The sequence below is a fragment of the Cherax quadricarinatus genome, unplaced genomic scaffold (assembly GCF_038502225.1).
Source record: "Cherax quadricarinatus isolate ZL_2023a unplaced genomic scaffold, ASM3850222v1 Contig2986, whole genome shotgun sequence".
NCBI classification, from domain to species: domain Eukaryota; kingdom Metazoa; phylum Arthropoda; class Malacostraca; order Decapoda; family Parastacidae; genus Cherax; species Cherax quadricarinatus.
This window is the reverse complement of record NW_027198012.1, coordinates 12,340-22,672: the sequence shown is the minus strand read 5'-3', so window position 1 is coordinate 22,672 and position 10,333 is coordinate 12,340.

Sequence of the window (10,333 nt, the reverse complement as noted above, 5' to 3'; positions counted from 1 at the left end):
TGCCTTATACAAGACCACAGACTTACATCCCTGCAGCTACATCAGTACCCTACCTCTGTCAAGGGCAGGCACCTTACATGCCCTACACACCCACCACCTCAAGCTGACCACATCATGAGGAGCCAGTCTATCAGCATCCTGTCGGCCAACATTAGAGGTTTCATTACTAATGGGTTGTTGAGGTGGTTCGGACATGTAGAGAGAATGGAGCGAAACAGAGTGACTTCAAGAGTGTATCAGTCTGTAGTGGAAGGAAGGCGGGGTAGGGGTCGGCCTAGGAAAGGTTGGAGGGAGGGGGTAAAGGAGGTTTTGTGTGCGAGGGGCTTGGACTTCCAGCAGGCATGCGTGAGCGTGTTTGATAGGAGTGAATGGAGACAAGGAGAGTGAAATGTGCTCGATTTTGGGTAATTGTTTTCTCTCGGTTTTTACACAGGAAGACACTAATAATATTCCGGTAATTAATTTTTATAGTGGATCAGAAGAAGATAAATTATGTAACATCACAGTCACTAGTGAAATGGTTGTGAAGCAGATAGACCGACTGAAGCAAAATAAGTCACCGGGTCCTGATGAGGTTTTTTCAAGGGTTCTTAAGGAATGCAAAATGGAAATCTGTGAACCATTAACTAATATTTTTAATTTATCTCTTCAAACAGGTGTAGTGTCTGATATGTGGAAGATGGCTAATGTAATTCCTATTTTTAAAACAGGGGACAAGTCGTTACCGTCAAATTACCGCCCAATAAGCCTGACCTCAATTGTAGGCAAATTACTAGAGTCAATTATAGCTCAGATTATAAGAAGCCATCTCGATAAGCATAGCTTGATTAAGGATACTCAGCATGGATTCACAAGAGGCCGGTCTTGTCTAACTAATTTATTAACTTTCTTCAGTAAAGCTTTTGAGGCTGTTGACCACGATAAAGAATTTGATATTGTTTACTTAGATTTTAGTAAGGCATTTGATAGAGTTCCGCACCAAAGACTGTTGAAGAAAGTAGCAGCTCATGGCATTGGGGGAAGGGTGCTCTCGTGGATCAAATCATGGCTCACAGACAGGAAGCAGAGAGTGTCCATAAATGGGGTTAAATCCGAGTGGGGATCAGTAACAAGTAGCGTTCCACAGGGATCAGTCTTGGGCCCGTTGTTGTTTATAATATACATCAATGATCTTGATGAAGGAATTACTAGTGATATGAGCAATTTCGCCGATGACACGAAGATAGGTAGGATAATTGATTCAAACGTAGATGTTAGGGAACTTCAGGAGGATTTAGACAAACTCTACTCTTGGTCAGAAAAGTGGCAGATGCAGTTCAATGTAGATAAATGCAAGGTTCTGAAGCTTGGGAGTGTCCATAACCCTAGCACTTATAAGTTAAATAATGTAGAACTTAGCCATACAGATTGCGAAAAGGACTTGGGGGTTATGGTAAGCAGCAACCTTAAACCAAGACAGCAATGCCTAAGCGTACGTAATAAGGCAAATAGATTACTGGGATTTATATCAAGAAGTGTAAGCAACAGAAGTCCAGAGGTCATACTGCAGCTTTATACATCATTAGTAAGGCCTCACCTAGATTATGCAGCTCAATTCTGGTCTCCATATTACAGAATGGACATAAATTCGTTAGAAAACATTCAGCGTAGGATGACTAAATTAATACATAGCATTAGAAATCTTCCTTATGAAGAAAGATTGAAGACTCTTAAGTTACATTCACTTGTTAGACGAAGAATGAGGGGAGACCTGATCGAAGTGTATAAGTGGAAGATAGGTATTAATAAAGGGGATATTAACAAGGTCTTGAGGATATCTCTTCAAGAGAGAACCCGCAGTAATGGATTTAAATTAGATAAGTTTAGATTTAGAAAGGACATAGGAAAGTATAGGTTTGGAAATAGGGTAGTTGATGAGTGGAACAGTCTACCTAGTTGGATTATTGAGGCTAGGACTTTGGGTAGTTTCAAATTTAGGTTGGATAAGTACATGAGTGGGAGGGGTTGGATTTGAGAGGGACTTGCACATCGGAGCTTGTTTCTTGGGTGGCATTGAAAATTGGGTTGGTCAAATGTTTGTTAGTGGGATGAATTGTAAAGGACCTGCCTAGTATGGGCCAACAGGCCTGCTGCAGTGTTCCTCCTTTCTTATGTTCTTATGTTCTTAAGTAAATGGTTTTTAATACTTGACGTGCTGTTGGAGTGTGAGCAAAGTAACATTTATGAAGGGGTTCAGGGAAACCGGGAGGCCGGACTTGAGTCCTGGAGATGGGAAGTACAGTGCCTGCACTCTGAAGGAGGGGTGTTAATGTTGCAGTTTAAAAACTGTAGTGTAAAGCACCCTTCTGGCAAGACAGTGATGGAGTGAATGATGGTGAAAGTTTTTCTTTTTTGGGTCACCCTGCCTTGGTGGGAATCGGCCAGTGTGATAATAAATAATAATAATTACTAACGTTGGAGAGCTCACACATAGTTTTATGAACACTCGACGTCTCGACATGATAGCTGTTGTTGAAACATTTTTGGATGACAGGACTCCAGAAAATTTTGCAAGAATTGCTGGCTACACCTCATGGATGAGAAAAGACAGGCAAGGGCAAGGAGGAGGTGTTGCTGTGTGCTTCTCTAAAAGTGTTCATGCCCAGCACATTGATGTTGCCATCCCTACTCATCTTGAAATGATGTTCTTCAAGCTCTGCACATGCTAGTACCTCTGTACTAGCATGTGCAATATACAGACCTCAGTGGCAACATGCAGACCCCATCAACTTCCTAATGGAAAATATGGACACCCTTCTGCTACAACACAACTATCAACATATCATAATTGTTGGTGACCTCAACCAACACCATATACAGAGGGACTTTGATGGCCTTCTTGCAGTATTTGACATGAGAAACTTTGTTGATTTCCCCACTCACATCTCTGGCTCCTCCCTTGACCCAGTAGTGAGTGATCTGGCAGAAGGTATAGTCACTTGTCAACCCCTCGGCTATGTTGGATCGTCTGACCACAAGGCTGCTTTTACGACACTTAAGATCCCAACAGTACGAGGTGAGGAGTCCACACGCACAACCTGGCTATGGGAAAGAGGTAATTGGCCAGCCCTTCGCTCTGAGCTCGCCACCACCGATTGGAATGCTCTTTTCCAAGGGGATGTTGATAACCAAGTGAAAGCCTTCACTGGACACATCCTTAATCTACAACAAGAACACATTCCTCACCGGCAATATGTGACGAAGCCTACAGATCAGCCTTGGTTTGGCTTTCATTGTAGAGAGGCTGCTACTGCTAAGTACAAAGCATGGCGAAGGTATAAGAGACATCCTACCACCTATAACAGGAACTTGCACAGGCAAGCCTGTAGGCATATGGGTGACGTTCAAAAGTGGGCCATTGCTAAATGGCAGGTGGTCACTAAAAGAAAGCTAGCATCAGGTAGGGTAGGCTCCAAAACCTGGTGGTCCCTGGTCAAGGACAGACAAGGTTATCTGCCTGATGAACTCATTCCACCTCTAAATCGACAGAATGGGACCACCTCTACTAGTAGTCAAGAGAAGGCGGACCTCTTTGCTGAACGCTTTGCTACCAAAATGCAAGTTCCTGATCCAGCAAGGGACCCTCCTTGGCTAGCTGCAAGAACTGTGTCAAAACTGTCAGTGGTGACAATAAGGCAGGAGGAGGTGCATTTCCTTCTTAAATCGCTTGACCAAGGAAAGGCTGTGGACCCAGACAAGTTGAGCCCAAGATTGCTGAGATGTGCAGACCAGCTAGCAGCACCTCTAACTCGCATCTTTCAGCACTGCCTAGTACAGTGTAAATGGCCCTCTCTATGGAAAGAGGCAAATGTAGTCCCTGTTCACAAAAAGAAGAGCAGAGCAGAAATCAGCAACTACAGACCAGTGTCACTCCTGTCAATCACTTGAGTCAATCCTTGAGACAATAATCTCAAGACAAATGACAGAGTTTTTTGACTATCACTCACTACTTTGTGATCATCAATATGGCTTCAGGAAAGGTTACTCTGCTGCTGATCTGTTGTTAAACCTCTCCACTAAGTGGCACCAGTCACTGCATGAATCCAAAGTCAGCTGTGTGGTAGCACTGGACATTGCTGGCGCTTTCGACCGGGTGTGGCACCAGGGCCTCTTAGCAAAACTTCAAGCACTGGGAATTGCAGGCTCTACGCTATGTCTCCTCAGTGATTACCTTCAAGGTAGATCTCTAAGTGTAATTCTCAATGGAACGGAATCAGCAAGACATCCTATTGGGGCAAGTGTTCCACAAGGAAGCGTGCTGGGACCAATGTCATGGAATGTCTACTTCAACGACCTTCTTCATCTCATCCCAGAATCACATGCATATGCAGACGACTGTACACTGACATTCACTTATCCAAGAGAAGAAATGCCAGCTGCTCTAAGCTACATCAGTCACCAGCTGAGAGCTATATCAGCTTGGGGAAATAGATGGCAAGTAACATTTGCACCTGAGAAAACGCAAATGATGATCATCTCTAGGCACCATGATGGTAATGCTGGTGCAGTAGTAAGGATGAATGGGAGGGTGTTGGCACCTGGAGAAGAAGTTGATATCCTTGGGATGAAATTTGACTCCAATCTAACCATGAAGAACCATGTTGTAAATCTTGCAAACAAGGCAGCCAGGAAGCTTACAGCACTTCGCCGTATCTCGCATCTACTTGACAGGAGGGGTTGCAATAACAATAAAAATGCTTTCAAATGAGCTGATGTAGATAACAGTTCTTAGCTTGCCAATAAAGTTAGGAATCCTTAACCTGTAAATAGCTTGTCAATAAAGCTAGGGATCCTTAATCTTGTCAAACCCTGTGTAAAAAAAAAAAAAATAAAAAAAGAGAGAGAGAGAGAGAGAGAGAGAGAGAGAGAGAGAGAGAGAACGAGAGAGAGAGAACGAGAGAGAGAGAACGAGAGAGAGAGAACGAGAGAGAGAGAACGAGAGAGAGAGAACGAGAGAGAGAGAACGAGAGAGAGAGAACGAGAGAGAGAGAACGAGAGAGAGAGAGAACGAGAGAGAGAGAATGAGAGAGAATGAGAGAGAACGAGAGAGAGAGAACGAGAGAGAGAGAACGAGAGAGAGAGAACGAGAGAGAGAATGAGAGAGAGAGAACGAGAGAGAGAGAACGAGAGAGAGAGAACGAGAGAGAACGAGAGAGAGAACGAGAGAGAGAGAACGAGAGAGAGAGAGAACGAGAGAGAGAACAAGAGAGAGAGAACGAGAGAGAACGAGAGAGAGAGAACGAGAGAGAGAGAACGAGAGAGAGAGAGAACGAGAGAGAACGAGAGAGAACGAGAGAGAGAGAACGAGAGAGAGAGAACGAGAGAGAACGAGAGAGAGAACGAGAGAGAGAGAACGAGAGAGAGAGAACGAGAGAGAGAACGAGAGAGAGAGAACGAGAGAGAGAGAACGAGAGAGAGAGAACGAGAGAGAGAGAACGAGAGAGAGAGAACGAGAGAGAGAGAACGAGAGAGAGAGAGAGAGAGAGAGAGAGAGAGAGAGAGAGAGAGAGAGAGAGAGAGAGAGAGAGAGAGAGAGAGAGAGAATGAGAATGAAAACAAACCAGGCAAATGCATGTTTTTTAGTTTACTCCCAACTAGAAAAAATCTCATATTTATGTTAACTTCTTCTACTGTGGGTATATTTATCATGTTTATATGTTACATAGCATGTTTATTATATAATTTTGGAAAACATATCATAAGATGGATTAAGCAAAATATCTATATTCAAGTTTTATATGACATTTATTGTGCCTCAGAGAGATTATTATTGTGTGCTGTTCTTATTATCATTATTAACCCTTTCAGGGTCCAAGGCCCAAATCTGGAGTCACGCACCAGTGTCCAAGAATTTTCAAAAAAAAAATTTGTTATTTTTTCTTATGAAATCGTAGAGAATCTTTTTGTGATGGTAATAAAACAAAAAGTACGAAATTTGGTGGAAAATTGACGAAATTATGCTCTCGCGAATTTTGATGTGTCAGCGATATTTACGAATCGGCGATTTTGCCGACTTTGACTCCCATTTTAGGCCAATTACATTATTCCAATCAACCAAATTCTTAGCTATTTCACTAGTATTACTTCTATTCTATCGATTGAGCACAAGAAATCGCCAAGTCAACTGTTTCAACTACAAAATAAAGTGATCGGAAATTGTTAATTTGGCCAATTTAACACAAAGTTCAAAATATTCCAATTTCAAAATAGGGTCCAGAATGAACAATGTAGGCATTCCTGGCACTAAACTAACATTTCCTCTGTTCATTAGTTATGTTTTGAGGCTTTACAAATAAATTCCATTTTGATTTTTTATTCACATAATGAATTTTTATTCACACCAAAAAATAGAAGATTTACTGTTATGCAATACTGTAATAATTGTATAAATATCATCACCATATTTGTGAATGTATATTAGACCCACCAGCTGACGTGTATTAGACGTGTGAGGTCGTTTGTTTACTCTTGAATATCGGCAAAAATTTAACATTTCTGCTACTTTGAGCTCAGTTTCAAGCCATTTCCAGTGCTAAAACCAATCAAAATCAATCTATTTCTGTAATATGTCTTCCATTCTATCAAATGAGACCAAGAAATCGCAAATACAACTATAAAAAACATACGAAAAAACACTGCAAAGTTGCTGTTTTAATCGAAAAATCATGATTTCATTTTTTTTCTCTCATTATACACAGTGTGCTGCAGGATCTGTTTTATGTGGTGCACACATACCACATAGATGTATTCTCTCATATCTAGGCCCAAATGTACCACTCACAGTTTATCAGAGTGAGCTGAGCTCATGGCGTAGATCTACGGTTTGGACCCTGAACATAAAGCCGTAGATCTACGGGACGGACCCTGAATGGGTTAATATGGCATCAAGACTAATAAGACACTTTTAGTGATTTTAATGTGTACCTGCATGCCAGCACAGTGTGTAAGTTTATTTAGGTACAGAAACACATATGAATAATTATCTGAGTATAGTTGTATATAAATATGAAATAACTTTCAAACACTTGAAATTTTGGCAAGTTTCCAGACATAATAGAGAGATATGCTCATGGAGAATGTAAACAAACCAGGTGGGGCACACCACATGAGAAAGACAGGGAGCCATATAATGAGTTTGGTCATAATTTGAAATCGCCATATTAGCAGAATGCCATAAGGTAAAACGCCATAAAGCAGGGCCCTACTGTACACAGATTTTACCAATAAGACAATATTAATATTTAACACTATGGTTAATGTGAGCAAGAAGAAGTGAGAGTGAAGCAAGAAAAAGTATACACAAATACAGTTACATAGATTGTCATACATAGCAGCATACATGTAAAGAACCTAGGATAACCCAAAAAACTCAGAGTGACTAATTTCCATTGGGGTCCTTTTAACCCTTTCAGGGTCGACAGGCCCTATCCCAAACTTGTTCTCAGGGTCAAAAAATATTCGAAAAAAAAAATTATTTTTTCTTTTGAAATGATAGTTATTTTTGCGAGTATTATAGGCCAAAAAAAATTTTTGCAATCAATACTTATGGAGATATGGAGTCGTGAAGTTGACTGAAACTGAACTGCATAAGGCAACATCGCTGACTGCCGGTCACCCAGTAATAGTTAATTTGTTTTTTCTGTTTTTTTCTTTTATTTTTTAATACTTTATTTTTTCAAGTAACTTTTATGGCATCTGAGACCAATATAAAGACTATTTGGTACACAGTAGGGCCCCACTTATACGGCAGGTTAGGTTCCAGGCTACCGCCGTAAAGTGGAATCTGCCGTAAAGTGGAACACCTTTTTTTCCACTTATAAATACATACAAATACTAAATAACAAGTTTGCACTAACATATATTAAGTTAGTAAGTAAGTAAGTTTATTCAGATATACACAAATGCAGTTACATAGATTATCATACATAGCAGCATATGTGTAAAGTACCTAAGGATAACCCAAAAAAGCCAGACAGTGTGACTTATTTCCATTGGAGTTAGCAGTAGAACAAAGCATTAAAAAACAATAAAAAAGTACAATACACATATAGTACACTCATTACTTACCTTAAAATATTATAGTCTTAATCTAGGGTGAGACAAGTAGTATTTATTGTAAGAAATCAAGTGTGGTATGTATGGTAGTCAGCCTGGCTACCATACCAGGCCACATAATATTCTATTACATTTAAGCATCCCAGAGCAATAAAATGCATATACAGTTCTCTCATTACTTACCTTAAAATATTTGTAGTCTTAATTTAGGGTCAGAGGTGAGTAAACGAGATAAAACAAATAAATGAGAGAGAGAGAGAATGAGTACAAGAGAGAGGACACTCGTGGAGTTATGTAAACAAACCAGGCGAACATGAGTTATGTAAACAAAGTGTACACGTCTGGTTTGTGTTCAAGTTACATTGTGTACAAGTTGTCTCTATGTTGATATGATAGAATAAATAAAGAGGAACACTCCCATTCTCATGTAACACCATTTTTTAGAAGAAATGACACTTTGAGTGAAGGTTTCTGAAAGGAATAATTTTCTACAGTTACCTCCAGTAACACATTTTCTCTTATGTTGGGCTAGAGAAAACGTTATTCTTGCCGTCACTTGTACAAGTTATCTGGCTACCACATCTCATATTCATGTTTATTTATTCTATTGTGGGGTGTATTTATCATATTTATATGTTATGCATCATGTTTATTATATAATTTTGAAAAAAAATCATAGCTGGATTAATAAAAATGTGTATATTAACATAATATATGACATTTAATGAGACTCAATGATTATTATTGAGTATTATTATCATTACTAACATGGCATCTCGAGACGTAAGACATTCTTACTGATTTTAATGTGTACCTGCATGCCAGCACCGTGTGTAAGTTTATTTAGGTACAGGTATACATAAGTATAATTATCAGAGTATATATAAAATATGAAATAACTTTCAAAAACACTTGAAATTTTGGAGTTTCCAGACACAATGGAGAGACATGGTGCTTACAGAGCTCATGGAGAATGTAAACAAACAGGGTGGGGCACGATGATCGCATTAGAAAGTCAGGTGGGGGGAGTTGTACAGAGAGTTTAGGTCATAATTTGAAATGACCGTATTAGCGGAATGCCGTAAAGCAAAACACTGTAAAGCGGGGCCCTACTGTACATTCACTCATTGTATACTACACAATTACAGCACAAACTCTGCTGTCATTATATTGTTTACAAAACATGTTTACACAAACAAACAATAAAAAATATTGTTTATTACTATTTTTCTATCATATATATACACATATAGAGTCAATGGATAGGTTCCTATAACTACAAGAGGTTTCGAAAGCTTGTAGTAGTGTGGGGGTGGACTTGTAAATGTACTGAGTCACCGGTGTAGTGTCACAATGATGCATCATACCACCACTCACTAACACTCACTGCCTTCCACAATACATCCCTTCCCCCCCACAAACCTACCTTCCTTCTTTCCATCCTCTCATCTCTTAACACCTACCTTCCCTCCTTCCTTCCTTCCTCTCATCTCTTCCTACCTACCTTCCCTCCTTCCTTCCTCTCATCTCTTCCTACCTGCCTACCTACCTTCCCTCCTTCCTTCCTTACTTCTTCCTTCTTTTTTTTCTTTATTCAAGTAATTTCATGGCCTGTGAGACCAATACAAAGAATACTGAATGTACATTCACTCGTTGTATGCTACACAATAACAGCATAAACAACCATTATATCGTTTACAAAACACGTTTACACAAACCAACAATAAAAAGTGTTATTATTATTTTTCTATCACATATATACACATATAAAGTCACTGGACACTTCCCAGAACTGCTACAGCTTCTGTAAAGCTTGTAGTTGTTGTGTGGGGGTGGACTTGTAAATATGCTGAGTCACCAGCATAATCAGTGTCACAATGACAAATAGCACCATCACTCACCACCCTCCCTGCCTGTCAACTTCCTCCCCACCTCACCAACCCACATGGAAAGAAGTCACTGTCTGAATTTTTTGGGTTATCCTAGGTTGATGATCTCCTTCCTTCCTTACATCCTACCTTCCTTCCCTCCTTCCTTCCTTCCTCTCATCTCTTCCTTTCTTCCTTCCTCCCTCTCATCTCTTCCTTCCTTCCTCCCTTTCTTTCTACCTTCCTTCCTTCATTCGTTCCTTTTTTCCCTTCCTTCAGGTTTCCTGGGCATTGCTTTCAGTCACAAACTCCTCAAAACCCTGAAATTCATCTTCAATGACACTTCCATCTGTGTTTGAACTGTCACATGG